The sequence below is a fragment of the Mirounga leonina genome, unplaced genomic scaffold (assembly GCF_011800145.1).
Source record: "Mirounga leonina isolate KUSES-001 unplaced genomic scaffold, KU_Mleo_1.0 Mir_493, whole genome shotgun sequence".
Lineage (NCBI taxonomy): Eukaryota > Metazoa > Chordata > Mammalia > Carnivora > Phocidae > Mirounga > Mirounga leonina.
Window position 1 is genome coordinate 427,722 of NW_023270780.1, and position 15,723 is coordinate 443,444.

Here is a 15,723-nt window from a genome sequence, read left to right on the forward strand (position 1 = left end):
TCCGCAGAAGAAAATCAGATAGGATTTTACTGAGGAATTACATTGACTCTGTAGATCAATTTAGGATGTACTACTATCTCAATAATTTAAATCTTCTAATACACGAATATGGGATACATTTCCATTTATTTAGCCTTCTTTAATATCTTTCCATGTCTGTAGTTTTCCAAGTATACATTTTGTACTTCTTTGTTCTTCATTAAAATAAGGAAGATAAATATCAATAAATATCCCTCTGTTGTTGCTTTTGCTGAATCCTATATATTTCAGTATTTTGTATCTTCCTTTTTATTCATCTCAAGGCATTGTCTTTTTTTTTATTTTATTATGTTATGTTAATCACCATACATTACATCATTAGTTTCTGATGTAGTGTTCCATGATTCATTGTTTGCATTTAACACCCAGTGCTCCATTCAGTACATGCCCTCTTTAATACCCATCACCAGGCTAACCCATCCCCCACCCCCTCACCTCTAGAACCCTCAGTTTGTTTTTCAGAGTCCATAGTCTCTCATGGTTCATCTCCCCCTCCAATTTCCCACCCTTCATTTTTCCCTTCCTGTTATCCTCTTCTTCTTTTTTTTTTTTTTTATATATATATAATGTATTATTTGTTTCAGAGGTACTGGTCTGTGATTCAACAGTCTTACACAATTCACAGTGCTCACCATAGCACATACCCTCCCCAATGTCTATCATCCAGCCACCCCATCCCTCCAAACCACCACTACTCCAGCAACCCTCAGTTTGTTTCCTGAGATTAAGAATTCCTCATATCAGTGAGCTCATATGATATATGTCTTTCTCTGATTGACTTATTTCGCTCAGCATAACACCATCCAGTTCCATCCACGTGGTTGCAAATGGCAAGATCTCATTCCTTTTGATGACTACATGATATTCCATTGTATATATATACCACAGCTTCTTTATCCACTCATCTGTCAATGGACATCTTGGCTCTTTCCACAGTTTGGCTATTGTGGACATTGCTGCTATAAACATCGGGATGCATGTACCCCTTTGGATTCCTACATTTGTATCTTTGTGGTAAATACCCAGTAGTGCAATTGCTGGGTCATAGGGTAGCTCTATGTTCAACTTTTTGAGGAACCTCCATACTGTTTTCCAGAGTGGCTGCACCAGCCTGCATTCCCACCAACAGTGTAGGAGGGTTCCTCTTTCTCTGCATCCCCGCCAACATCTGTCATTTCCTGACTTGTTAATTTTAGCCATTCTGACTGGTGTGAGGTGGTATCTCATTGAGGTTTTGATTTGGATTTCCCTGATGCTGAGCGATGTTGAGTACTTTTTCATGGGTCTGTTGGCCATTTGGATGTCTTCTTTGGAAAAATGTCTGTTCATGTCTTCTGCCCATTTCTTGATTGGATTCTTTGTTCTTTGGGTGTTCAGCTTGATAAGTTCTTTATAGATTTTGGATACTAGCCCTTTATCTGATATGTCATTGGCAAATATCTCCTCCCATTCTGTTGGCTGTCTTTTGGTTTTGTTGACTGTTTCTTTTGTTGTGCAAAAGCTTTTTATCTTGATGAAGTCCTAATAGTTCATTTTTGCCCTTGCTTCCCTTGCCTTTGGCAATGTTTCTAGGAAGAAGTTGCTGCGGCTGAGGTCACACAGATTGCTGCCAGTGTTCTACTTTAGGATTTTGATGGACTCCTGTCTCACATTTGGGTCTTTCATCCATTTTGAGTCTATTTTTGTGTGTGGTGTAAGGAAATGGTCCAGTTTCATTCTTCTGCATGTGGCTGTCCAATTTTCCCAAACCATTTGTTGAAGAGACTGTCTTGATTCCATTGGACATGCTTTCCTGCTTTGTCAAAGATTATTTGACCATAGAATTGAGGGTCCATCTCTGGGCTCTCTTTCTATTCCATTGATCTATGTATCTGGTTTTGTGCCAGTACCATGCTGTCTTGGTGATTACAGCTTTGTAATAGAGCTTGAAGTCCGGAATTGTGATGCCACCAGCTTTGCTTTTCTTTTTCAACATTCCTCTGGCTATTCGGGGTCTTTTCTGGTTCCATACAAATTTTAAGATTATTTGTTCCATTCCTTTGAAAAAAGTGGATGGTATTTTGATAGGGATTGCATTGAATGTATAGATTGCTCTAGGTAGCATTGACACCTTCACAATATTTGTTCTTCCAATCCCTGAGCATGGAACGTTTTTCCATTTCTTTGTGTCTTCCTCATTTCTTTCATGAGTATTTTATAGTTTTCTGAGTACAAATTCTTTGCCTCTTTGGTTAGATTTATTCCTAGGTATCTTATGGTTTTGGGTGCAATTGTAAATGGGATCGACTCCTTAATTTCTCTTTCTTCTGTCTTGTTGTTGGTGTAGAGGAATGCCACTGATTTCTGTGCATTGATTTTATATCCTGCCACTTTACTGAATTCCTGTATGAGTCTAGCAGTTTTGGGGTGGAGTCTTTTGGGTTTTCCACATAAAGTATCATATCATCTGCAAAGAGTGAGAGTTTGACTTCTTCTTTGCCAATTCGGATGCGTTTTATTTCTTTTTGTTGTCTGATTGCTGTGGCTAGGACTTCTAGTACTGTGTTGAATAGCAGTGGTGATAGTGGACATCCCTGCCCCATTCCTGACCTTAGGGGGAAAGCTCTCAGTTTTTCCCCATTGAGAATGATATTCACTGTGGGTTTTGCATAGATGGCTTTTATGATATTGAGGTATGTACCCTCTGTGCCTATACTCTGAAGAGTTTTGATCAAGAAAGGATGCTGTACTTTGTCAAATGCTTTTTCTGCATCTACTGAGAGGATCATATACTTCTTGTCCTTTATTAATGTATTGTATCAAGTTGGTTGATTTGCGGATGTTGAACCAACCTTGCAGCCCAGGGATAAATCCCACTTAGTTGTGGTGAATAATCCTTTTAATGTACTGTTGGATCCTATTGGCTAGTATTTTGGTGAGAATTTTTGCATTCATGTTCATCAAGGATATTGGTCTGTAATTCTCCTTTTTGATGGGGTCTTTGTCTGGTTTGGGGATCAAGGTAATAGTGGCCTCATAAAATGAGTTTGGAAGTTTTCCTTCCATTTCTATTTTTTGGAACAGTTTCACAAGAATAGGTTTTAATTCTTCTTGAAATGTTTGGTAGAATTCCCCTGGGAAGCCATCTGGCCCTGGGCTTTTGTTTGTTGGGAGATTTTTGATGACTGCTTCAATTTCCTTAGTGGTTATAAGTCTGTTCAGGTTTTCTATTTCTTCCTGGTTCCCTTTTGGTAGTTGATACATCTCTAGGAATGCATCCATTTCTTACAGATTATCTAATTTGCTGGCATAGAGTTGCTCATAATCTGTTCTTATAATTGTTTGTATTTCTTTGGTGTTGGTTGTGATCTCTCCTCTTTCATTCCTGATTTTGTTGATTTGGGTCATTTCTCTTTTCTTTTGGATAAGTCTGGCCAGGGGTTTATCAATCTTGTTAATTCTTTCAAAGAACCAGCTCCTAGTTTCGTTGATCTGTTCTACTGTTCTTTTGGTTTCTATTTCATTGATTTCTGCTCTGATCTTTATTATTTTTCTCCTCCTGCTGGGTTTAGGCTTTATTTGCTGTTCTTTCTCCAGCTCTTTCATGTGTAGGGTTAGGTTGTGTACTTGAGACCTCTCTTGTTTCTTGAGAAAGGCTTGTATTGCTACATACTTTCCTCTTAGGACTGCCTTTGCTGCATCCCAAAGATTTTGAATAGTTGTGTTTTCATTTTCATTGGTTTTCATGAATTTTTTAAATTCTTCTTTAATTTCCTGGTTGACCCATTCATTCTTTAATAGGATGCTCTTTAGCCTCCATGTATTTGAGTTCTTTCCGACTTTCCTCTGTGATTGAGTTCTAGTTTCAAAGCACTGTGATCTGCAAATATGCAGGGAATGATCCCAATCTTTTGGGACCGGTTGAGACCTGATTTATGACTTAGGATGTGATCTATTCTGGAGAATGTTCCATGGGCACTGGAGAAGAATGTGTATTCTGTTGCTTTGGGATGGAATGTTCTTAATAGATCTGTGAAGTCCATTTAGTCCAGTGTGTCATTTAAAGTCTTTATTTCCTTGTTGATCTTTTGCTTAGATGATCTGTCCATTTTGCTTAGATGATCTGTCCATTAGGGGGGTGTTAACGTCCCCCACTATTATTGTATTGTTGTTGATGTGTTTCTTTGCTTTTCTTATTAATTGCCTTATATAATTGGCTGCTCCCATGTTAGGGGCATAGATATTTACAATTGTTAGATCTTCTTGTTGGATAGACCCTTTAAGTAGGATATAGTGTCCTTCCTCATCTCTTATTACAGTCTTTGGTTTAAAATCTAATTTGTCTGATATAAGGATTGCCACCCCAGCTTTCTTTTGGTGTCCATTAGCATAGTAAATGGTTTTCCACCCCCTCACTTTCAATCTGGGGGTGTCTTTGGGTCTAAAATGAGTCTCTTGCAGACAGCATATTGATGGGTCTTGTTTTTTTATCCAATCTGATACCCTGTATCTTTTTGCTTAAAGGACCCCTTTCAATATTTCTTGTAGGGCTGGTTTCGTGTTTGCAAATTCCTTTAGTTTTTGTTTGTCCTGGAAACTTTTTATCTCTCCTTCAATTTTCAATGATAGCCTAGCTGGATATAGTATTCTTGGCTGCCTATTTTTCTCATTTATGCTCTGAATAGATCATGCCAGTCCTTTCTGGCCTGCCAGGTCTCTGCGGATAGGTCTGTTGCCAATCTAATATTTCTACCATTGTAGGTTACAGATCTCTTCTCCTAAGCTGCTTTCAGGAATTTCTCTTTGTCTCTGAGACTCGTATGTTTTACTATTAGATGTCGGGGTGTTGACCTATTTTTATTGATTTTGAGGAGGGTTCTCTGTGCTTCCTGGATTTTGATGCCTGTTTCCTTCCCCAAATTAGGGAAGTTCTCTGCTATAATCTGCTCCAATATACCTTCTGCCCCCCTCTCTTTCCCTTTCTTCTGGGATCCCAATTATTCTAATATTGTTTCATCTTATGGTATCACTTATCTCTTGAATTCTGCCCTCGTGATCCAGTAGTTGTTTATCTCTTTTTTTCTCGGTTTCTTTATTTTCTATCATTTGGTCTTCTATATCACTAATTCTCTCTTCTGCCTCATTTATTCTAGCAGTTAGAGCCTCTATTTTTGATTGCACCTCATTAATAGCCTTTTTTATTTCGACTTGGTTAGATTTTAGTTCTTTTATATCTCCAGAAAGGGTTTCTCTAATATCTTCCATGCTTTTTTCAAACCCAGCTAGTATCTTTAAAATCATCATTCTGAACTCTAGTTCTGACATCTTACTAATGTCCATATTGATTAGGTCCCTGGCAGTTGGTACTGCCTCTTGTTCTTTTTGTTGAGGTGATTTTTTCTGTCTTGTCATTTTGTCCAGAGGAGAATAGATGAATGAGAGAACAAAATGCTAACAGGATAACAGTAACCCCAGAAAAATATAGACTAAAAAATCAGAAGAGACCTGAAACCAGGGGAAAAGAAAGGGAAAGAAAGAAAAAAAAAAGAAAAAGTAAAGGATAAAAAAAAAGAAACAAACAACAACAAAAAAACAGAATATGATCAGATATGATCAGGCTGGTGCATAGATCAGTGCCACACACTAGATTTTGGGTGTATTTTGGTCTGTTAAAAGAAAGTGCCTCCCAAAATTTTAAAGAAAGAAAAACTTATATATGTACAAAAATAAAGGTAAATATGATGAAAGGATGGAATATGATTGTAAAGATGAAAATTATAAAGATTTTATAAAAGGAATTGATAAGAAGTTGGTTGAAAAAAGAAAGAAGAGAAGATTAAAAAAAAATAAGGGGAGAAAATGTGATCAGGCAGGAGACTAGAACAAAGCCATACACTAGAGATTTATGGTATATTTTGATCTGTTAGAAGAAACTGTATCCCAAAATTTTAAAGAGAGAACAACTTATATACATATATACCAAAAATAAGGTTAACTACTATGAAGGGATAGAATACAACTCTAAAAATGAAAAATAAAAAAGATTTTTTTAAAAAGGATTGATAAGATGTTGGTTGAAAAAGGGAAAAAGAAAAATCAAAAAAAAAAAAGACAGTTAAAAAAATTAACTTTGAAAGATTAAAGAATCATGGGGAAAAAGCCATGAATTCTATGTGCAGTATTCCCTTAGTGCTGGAGTTCTGCCCTTCTCAATGATTGGTAAACTTGGTTTTGGTTGGCTGTTCTTGCTGATCTTCTGGGGGAGGGGCCTGTTGCTGTGGTTCCCAGATGTCTTTATCAGAGGCAGAATTGCCCCATCCTTGCCAGTCCAGGCTAAGTCATCTGCTCGGGTTTGCTCTCGGGAGCTTTTGTTCTCTGCAAGCAAGGAAAGGGATGAAGATATAGATTTGGAAGTCATCAGTATACAAATGTAAAGGCATAGGAATGGGGCTTTGGAGGACAAGAGTGAAAATGGTGGCCTCCCAATCTCCGCCCCAGAGGAGCCGAGAACTTGGGGCCCCGCTCTTCAGTGCACCCCCAGAGAAAAGCAGTCAATCACTGTCTCCCCATCTCTGGCTGCACTCCTTGCTCACCTGGCCTGTGACCAAGCATTTCTATCTCTGGCACCCCACTCGGTGTGGAGTCTCCAAACCCAGCAGATCCCTGCAGTGTGCCTCTGCACCGCTCCTCCCCAGGGAGGAAGGGGAGTCTCCCCGGATCTGCCACTTGTTGGGTCCCTGCTGGAGGAGCAGTGGCCCAACTGTGCCCCGGATCATGGTTTATGGCAACCCCGAGCTGAGAGTCTACGGCTTGGCTCTGTCTCTGCAGCTGGCTTCCCTGCTCCGATACCTGGGAGCTCTGCCACACTCAGGCACCCCGGGTCTTTCTGTGACCCCGAGGTCCTGAGACACCACTGTCCCAGCGAGGGTTCCAGCCCCTGCTTAGCCACTGGAACGATATCCCTCAGCAGAGCCGACTTCTAAAATTTCCAATTTTGTGCTCCACTGCTCTATCACTTGCCAGTAGCAGCTGACGGAGGCCCCTTCCCCTGCTGTCTATCTTCCTGAATATCACCTCAGATTCACTTCTCCGCACGTCTACCTTCCAGAAAGTGGTTGCTTTTCTGTTCAGAGAGTTGCTGCTATTCTTTTCTTCAATCTCCTGTTGAGTTTGTAGGTGTTCAGAATGGTTTGATCCCTATCTAGCTGAATTCCTGGGACCAGATGAAATTTAGGTCTCCTACTCCTCCACCATCTTGCTCCTCCCAGAGTCAAGGCATTTTCTAATTGCCCTTGTGATTTCTTCTTTGATTCATTTGTTACTTAGGAGTGTGTTGTTTGGTTTCCTTGTATTTGTGAATTTCTCAAATGTCTTCCTGTTATTGGTTTCTATTATACAGTGATTGGAGAACATATTTTGTATAATTCCAATCCTTTCAAATTTACAGAGGTGTGTTTTATGGCCTACAATATGATCTATCTTGGAGAATGTTCCATGTGTACATAAGAAGAATGTGTATCTTGCTCTTATTGGGTGATATTATGGCCAGAATTGTGTGCCCATAAAGTTCATATGCAGAAGCTATAACCCCCAATTTGACTATATTTGGAGGTAGGGCCTTTAAGGAGATAACTAAAGTTAGATAAGGTCATAAGAATGGGACCCTAACCTGACTGATGTTCTTATAACAAGAGGAAAAGACATCAGAGTTCTTTTTCTCCATGTGTACACAGAAGAAAAGCCATGTGAGGACACAGCAAGAAGATGGGCATGTACAAGCCAGAAAGAGAGGTGCCACCAAAAACCCAGTTTTCTGGCACCTTGATCTTGGACTTCTAGCCTCTAGAACTGTGAGAAAATAGATGTATGTTATTTAAGCCACCCAATCTGTGGTATCTTGTTAGGGCAATCCAAGCAGACTAACACAGGTGGAATATTTTATATATGTTTGTTAGATCTTATTAGTTCGCAATGTTGTTCAAGTCTTCTACTCCCTGGTTGATCTTCTGCCTAGTTGTTCTATTCATTATGGAAAGTGGGGTAATGGAGTTTCCAATGATTATTGTTGAATCATTTATTTCTCTCTTCCATTCTATAAGTTTTGTTTTATGCATTTTGGGGTTCTGTTATTAGATACATATATGTTGGAACCTCCATTTTAACAATTACTCAGGTAAAAAATCTTAAAGGCATCCTTGACTTTGCAAATCCATCAGCAAAGCTTGTCTTCTTTAACATAAATATATATTCAAAATCTGACTACATTTTACCACCTCTACTACTACCAATCTAATTCAAGACATTTGGACATATGAGTATGGGGTTCAGCAAAAGAAGAAAGGGATGAAGATATAGATTTGGAAGTCATCAGTATATAAATGTAAAGGCATAGGAATGGATGAGAATACATAGGATGTGAGAGTCCATAAGAAAATAAGAAGATTTTGATAACTTAGCTCTGTGTGGTCCAACATTTGGAGTGCAAGAAGATGAGAAGTGTCTTAGTCCACTTAGGCTGTTATAACAAAATACCACATATTGGTAGCTTGTAAACAACAGAAATTTATTCATCACAGCTCTGGAGGCTGCAAATCTCAGATCAGGGTGACAACATGATCAGGTGAGGGCCCTCTCCCAGGTCAAAGACTACTCCTTATAGCCTCACATGGAAGATCTTTTACAAAATCACTAATACCGTTCATGAGAGCTTCATCTCCCAAAATCTCCCATCACACTGGGTGTTCAGATTCCAACATGTGAATTTTGGAGGGAACACATTCAGATGATAGCAAGAAGCTATCAAAAAGACAGAGAAGGATCATTCAATATGGTAAGAAGAGAATCCAGAGTATTGTCCCATAGCCAAATGAAACTAAACAATTGCTTTCATCAAATAAATCAAGTAAGATAAGCACTTGGAAATGGTGATTGGATTTGGTTACATGGAAGTTATTGGTGACTTGTACAAGGTACACTTTGATGAACTGATAGAAATAAAAACTTAAATAGTTTGAAAGAGTATGTGGAGAGAATGTGGAATTAGTGAGTCAGTTTTGGTAGTTTGTGTCACTCTTTAGAGTTTTTGTAAATGGAAGCCCAGGGATGTTGTCCTTCCTTTGAGCTCCCATAATGCTCTAGGAATTTCTCTATCATTGGGCTCACTTCTTATTATATTTAACTGTTAATGTGTCCATCTGAGAGATAGTCAACAGAGCAAAGTAGGAACTTCACCGTCATTGCCATGGGACCATCACCACAAATATACATCACAAATAGAAGATAGACAGCAAACTGTCCACATGGAGGTACACCTAGCCCCATCTAAGAAACTCAGAAAATGCTTTCAGATTGATGCACTGTCAGAATTCATTATTAAAGGAAGAGTAACCATTTACTAGGAAAAAGTAGAATGAAAGCAAAGTCATCCTAGACAGTGAAAAGCCATGAGCCAAGGAACAAAGGGGTGAAAACAATTGGTGTTTGAAAGATCCCCACTTAGTACTTTGAAAGTGAAGAGGTAGAAGCAGGCTCCTGAAAGGCCTTGAAGAACTATAAGCATTTTTGGATGGATTGTTCTACAGAGCCCTGTGCTAAGTGCTTTCTAGGTACTCTCTGATTTAACTTCCCAACAAATCTAAGAGGAAAGCACTACTGTTAAAATTGTCCTCATTTTACAGATGAAGAAACTAAGGTAAAAGAGATAAGATAAACTTTCTAAAGTCGCAAAGCGAGGGAAAGGTAGAACTGGATTGCCCTGTCTCTCCTACCTTAACCACTATGATATCCTCACTTGCACACTGTGTGAAGATGTTTAAATTCTACAGAGCTGTAGTTCTCCAAATTTGGTCCCCAGACCAGCAGCAACAACCTCACCTAGGAAATTGTTAGCAGTGCAAATTCTCAGTCCCTACCCAGACCTCCTGAATCAGAAGCTAGGCATGAGGCCAGAAATCTGTTTTTAAGAAGTCCTCTGAGTGATTCTGATATGCACTGAGTTTGAGAACTACAGTTATAGAGAATGAGGAGCCCCTGAAGTATTTTTGAGCTGAAGGAGGACAGAATCCATTTTGAGTTGTAACTGATAACAGCTTTCCTAAAATAAAGGAGGGATACCCAGGAAGACTAGACAAGATAGAATTAGATAAAATAGAAGGAAATTAAGCTAGACTTAACCCAGAAACATGTACTGGATTCCAGAATCATTTGGGGGAAAATGTATATTGATTTATTTGTTCATTCATGCATTTATTCAAGAAAATGTATTGAGCACCTTTCAGTATTCCAGATATGCTTACTATTCCAGATAGTAAGCATTAAGGCTTCACAGAATTTATATTCTGTTTGGGAAGATAGAAATTAAAGTCTTACTAAATGTCAGATAATGGTTAGTGTTATAAAGAGAAATAAAGGAGACTAAGGGGCAGCAAGGGGTTCTCTTAAGAGTTGGAGAGGTTAGAGGAACCCTCCCCAAGGAAGTGACATGGGAGGAAAGAGGAAAAGAGGAAAGAATTTTGCAAATATATAGGGAAAGAAAATTCTAGGCAGAGGGGACAGCAAGTGGGAACATGCTTAGTAGCTCTCTTACAAACCTATGTTATATATGTGTCTTTATTTCATTTTATTTTATTTCTAATAATTATATACATCTTTTCATTATTAGCATTTTTATAAAAGCATCTGAAATATCCTTTCATTGCAAAATTGTACTATTTAATAAAGTTTTATTACCCATAGTCACCATGTTGTACTTTAGATCTCTAGGCTTACTCATGTTTATAACTGTAACTTTGTAACACTTTGACCAGTTTCTCCATATTTCCCCCACCTCCCTGACATTCATAACCACTGTTCTACCCTGTTTCCAGTATTCAACTTTTTAAGATGCCACATGTAAGTGATACCATGAAGTTTGTTTCTTTGGTTTTTTACTTTCTGTGTCTGGGTTATTTTACTTAGCATATTGTCCCCAAAGTTCATCCACATTGTTGCAAAAGGCAGTATGTCTTTCTTTTTAAAGACTGAATAAATTTGCATTGTATATATGAAAAAAACGTGGCAACGTGCTTGGTGTAATTGAAAACAGCAACAAGTCTAGTGTGGATGAAGCCAAGTGAGAATAGGAAGAGTAGTAAGAATTAATCTCTGAGTAGTTGGGGACCAGATCATATGGGCCTCAGAAGCTATGTTATAGGGGGCTTTTTCCTGTGTGTGATGAGAAAGCACTGGAAAACTGAGCACAAGAAGACAGGACTTATATCTACACATCTTCCTTGACTTACTATGGGGTTACACCCCAATAAGGCCATTGTAAATTGAAAATATTTTAAGTCAAAATGCATTTAATATACCCAAACTACTGAACATCATAGTTTAGCCTAGCCTACCTTAAGTGTGCTCAGAACACATTAGCCCATAGTTGGGCAAAATCATCTAACACAAAGCCTATTTTATAATAAAGTGTGGAAGATCACATGTAATTTATTGAATACTGTACTGTGAAAAATAGAATGATTGAATGGGTACAGAATGGTTGTGATTGCATTGGTTGTTCACCCTTGTGATCACCTGGCTGATTGGGAGTTAGGACTCCCCTGCTCAGCATCACGAGAGAGAATGGTACTGCATATCACTAGCCCCAGAAAAGATAAAAATTCACAACTTGAAGTAGGGTTTCTACTGAATGCCTATTGCTTTCACACCATCGTAAAGTTGAAAAATCATAAGTTTAACCACTGTAAGTTGGGGACCATCTGTATAAAGAGTCACTCACTCTGGCGACTATAATGAGAATGAACTAATAGAGACAAGAGTGGAGGCTGGGAGGTCAGTAAGGAGGCTGTTGCACAGGCCAGGGGGCAGGTGAGAAGCATTTGGAGAGGTTGGGCATGTGGGAAGCATTTGGGGGCATGTGGGAAGCATTTGGAAGATAGATCTGAGGGGTATATGTATCTTAAGAGATTTTTACATGGACTAACTGGTAATCAAATTTAATCCTTCTAAAAAAACATATGAGATAGATACTATGATCTTTATCATTTAAATAAATAAACTGAGACTTACAGAGATTACAGAGATAACTTGTCCATGATCAGAGTGACAAAGCCAGGATTCAAATCGACCTTGCACCCAAGCCTGCTCTTTCCACTGTAGTTCACTGACTTCGAATCTAGAACAGATACACTGGGAAAGAACCCAGTGTTGGCTCCAAGTTTAAATGAATAAACTAATAGAAAGTTGGTGATCATTTTGACTCCTCCCTTAGGAAAGACAAAATATTTGACAGAGGCGAAATCTTGGTTTTAATAACAGTTTTATCGATGAGAAAATATATCAAAGAAATTGTCCTAAAACTAATGTGTTGATTAAAATTTCTGAATACTTATAAACTCTAAAAAGGGAATTAATCTTACTAAGAAAGATAAACTCCATACAAAACAAAAATTGCTTCCCTCAAAAAAATTTCGAGACATCTGTTAAAAAGCACAGAACCAAACTGTCATCTTGAAGAAATTAGCAAAGGATCATAAATAATTATATAAAAGATGCTTATCATATAGTACAATGGCAAAATCATGAAAACAACCTAAATGTTCAATAATATGAGATTAATTAAATATATTTTAATGTATACCTCCACATAATATAATGTTATGCGGCCACTGGAAATTGTAGATTCACATATATTGAAAGCTATAGGAAAATGTTTGTGCTATGGCATTAGTATAAAAAAAGATACAAAATGGGATATAAACTAAGACCTCTAGCTTGTGAAGCGATAGATACATATTCAGATACAAATAGAGAGACAGAGAAAGAGAATGGACAAGGGAAAAGGGGAAAAGAAAAGAGAATAAGAATAGAAAGAGGGGGCCCCAAGAGGCACAGTTGGTTGAACATAAAACTCTTGGTTTTGCCTCAGGTCACGATCTCTGGGTCTTCAGATGGAGCCCCGCATCAGGCTCTGAGCTCAGGGAGGAGTCTGTTAAAATTTCTCTCTCTCCCTTGGCCCCTCCCCACACTTTCTCTCTCAAATAAATAAATAAATCTTTTTAAAAAAAGAATAGAGAGGCGCCTAGTTGGCTCAGTCGTTAAGCATCTGCCTTCGGCTCAGGTCATGATCCCAGGGTCCTGGGATCAAGTCCCACATCGGGCTCCCTGCTCAGCGGGAAGCTTGCTTCTCCCTCTCCCACTCCCCCTGCTTGTGTTCCCTCTCTCACTGTGTCTCTCTCTGTGAAATAAATAAATAAATCATCTTTTTTAAAAAAAGAATAGAAAGAAATACATTGAAATAAAACTGATTTTGTGGGTGGTAAGTATATTTTTGTTATTATTTTTATCTATAAACATATTCATAAAAATAAAAAGACATTTATATAAATAAATTATATAATATAGTGAGGGCAATGGCAGGAGGGAGGTTTTTGCATAGCTAGTGAGAAATGAGCTCACTCTAATGCAGAGACTCACACAGGTTTGGACCAAATCTGCATTTATGCTTACCCTCTAGCAGCCACAGAAGCCCACGTGGGAGGTGCCTGGATTTCAGCCAGCAAGGTCTGTCTAGTGAGGAGCAGTGATGGTCTCCCTGAAGACAGCCCTGCAGTCTTCCTTTCATGTCCAGGCTGCTTTGCAACCAAAGTCATTTGACAAAACTCACAAGTTTACAAACCCGTTTGGGGTGTATTTTATTATGGTTTCTTTTTTTTATTGTTTTGTCGCTGTGACACCATTGGAAATGAACGATCAAACAAATGTTACTGAATTCATTTTCTTAGGATTTTCCAACCATCCAAACTACAGGGTTTGTTCTTCCTGGTTTTCTTGGTTATTTACCTGGCAACTCTCCTGGGGAACATACTCATAGTAACAACCACCAGGATCAGTCCTGCCTTCCACACTGTAATGAATTATTCCTTCAGGAACCTGAACTTGTTGAACATCTGCTACATGTCCATTACCAAATCGATCTGCATTGAACATTCGACAGGTTTAAAGCCAATATCTGCTTGATTTTCTCTGATTTTCCAGAGATGGATATTTACAAATAAACTAAGAAATCTACCACATGCCCTACCTGAGAGGCTGTCAAGTTTTAGTACTTTAACCATCCACCTCCTTAAGATTGCTTTATCCATTCCCATAACTTTAAAACCCGTATGTCTACAACCCTCAAATTTATTTCTCTGGTCTCATTGCTCCTGAGCGTGTGACTTACAGATGCGATTGCCTACTGACATCTCCTCCTAGATGTCTAATAAGCATCACAAACATACTATGTATGTTCAAAATAGAGGCATTGATGCCCCCATCCTTTTATCTGTCCCTTTATTTGTCTTCCACCATCATGCAACTCCCAAACCACACTGAGTAGTCAATCTATGACTGAGTCTGTGTTTCTGAAGACTATCTCATCGACCTTACCACAAACCTGGACCTAGCCACTACAAACTCTTACTTAGATTCCAGCACTATTCTTTCACTCATTTTTCTGATTCTACTCTTATTTCACTCCAATTTGTTTTCTACAAGGTAACTAAAATGATATTTTGAAAATATAAACCAGTAATCACATACTCCTCTGCCTTCCCTCAGAAAGACCACTTTCTATGTGTATTTCTCTTAGAAGTAATAAAATGTATACTCCTGGGGTTCCTCTTCCAGTCATGCATAGGTAAAAGGATAGGTCATCAGAAATACAAAAAAAAAACTGTAAAAATATCAGAAACAACAATTTCAGATATTGGACAAGATGCAGTACAGGGATCCCTAAGAAAAGGAAAACAAAGTAGGCCCTACCATTTCAAGGCTTCCTGCCAAAAGGTAATTTCCCAACTGCAGTGCTGGGAGGGAGAATCCAAACAAAGCCCAGTCTTATAAGCCCATCTTATTCTTTTGAGGAGAAAGAGGAGTACAGGGAGGTTAAGAACCCTGGAATTTGTGGAGCAAGATATTCAGAAGGAGGCAGTTATGCAGAGAAAGAATCCCAGAAATTAACATTAGCATCCCCTTGAGTCTTTGACGGAATGCCAATTCATGCATGCACAGGAAGAAACCCCATGAGGCTAGGCAAGAATCACCCCTGGGGAGGACCAATCACCAGGCAGATATAAAGAACAGTAAGCCAAATTATTCCCAGGTCCAGAAATCATTCTAGTTTCCACAATGCGAAGTGTAGAGACATCACTGGATACCAGAAGAGCCATACCTTAGAAGTGTAGCTCAATTTGGGGTGCTGGCTGCCACAGTCAGTAGAGCATGGGACTCTTGATCTCAGGGTTGTGAGTTCAAGCCCCACACTGGGTATGAAGCCTATTTAAAAAAAAAAAAAAAAGAAGAAGAAGAAATGTTGCTAAATTAGCCCTGAAGGCTTCTCCAGACCTATCTTGAAGAATTTCATGACAGGCCTTAAAAGAATCAAATTGATCTGCAACTAACTTAAACTGATAGAAAAAAAATCATTCTTTAAAGAATTGTAACAAAATATAGAACTCAAGAATATAAAATTCATTACTTCCAGCATCCAATTAAAAATTTACCATATGTAAGATGAAGGAGAAAAATGCAATTTCAGGACAAAAACGGTCAGTATAAACAGATCCAAAAATGAGGGAGATGATATATTTAGCAAATAAAGACATTATAGCAGCTATTATAAATATGTTCTATATGTTCAACAATGTAAAAGAAAACATGAACATAATGAGA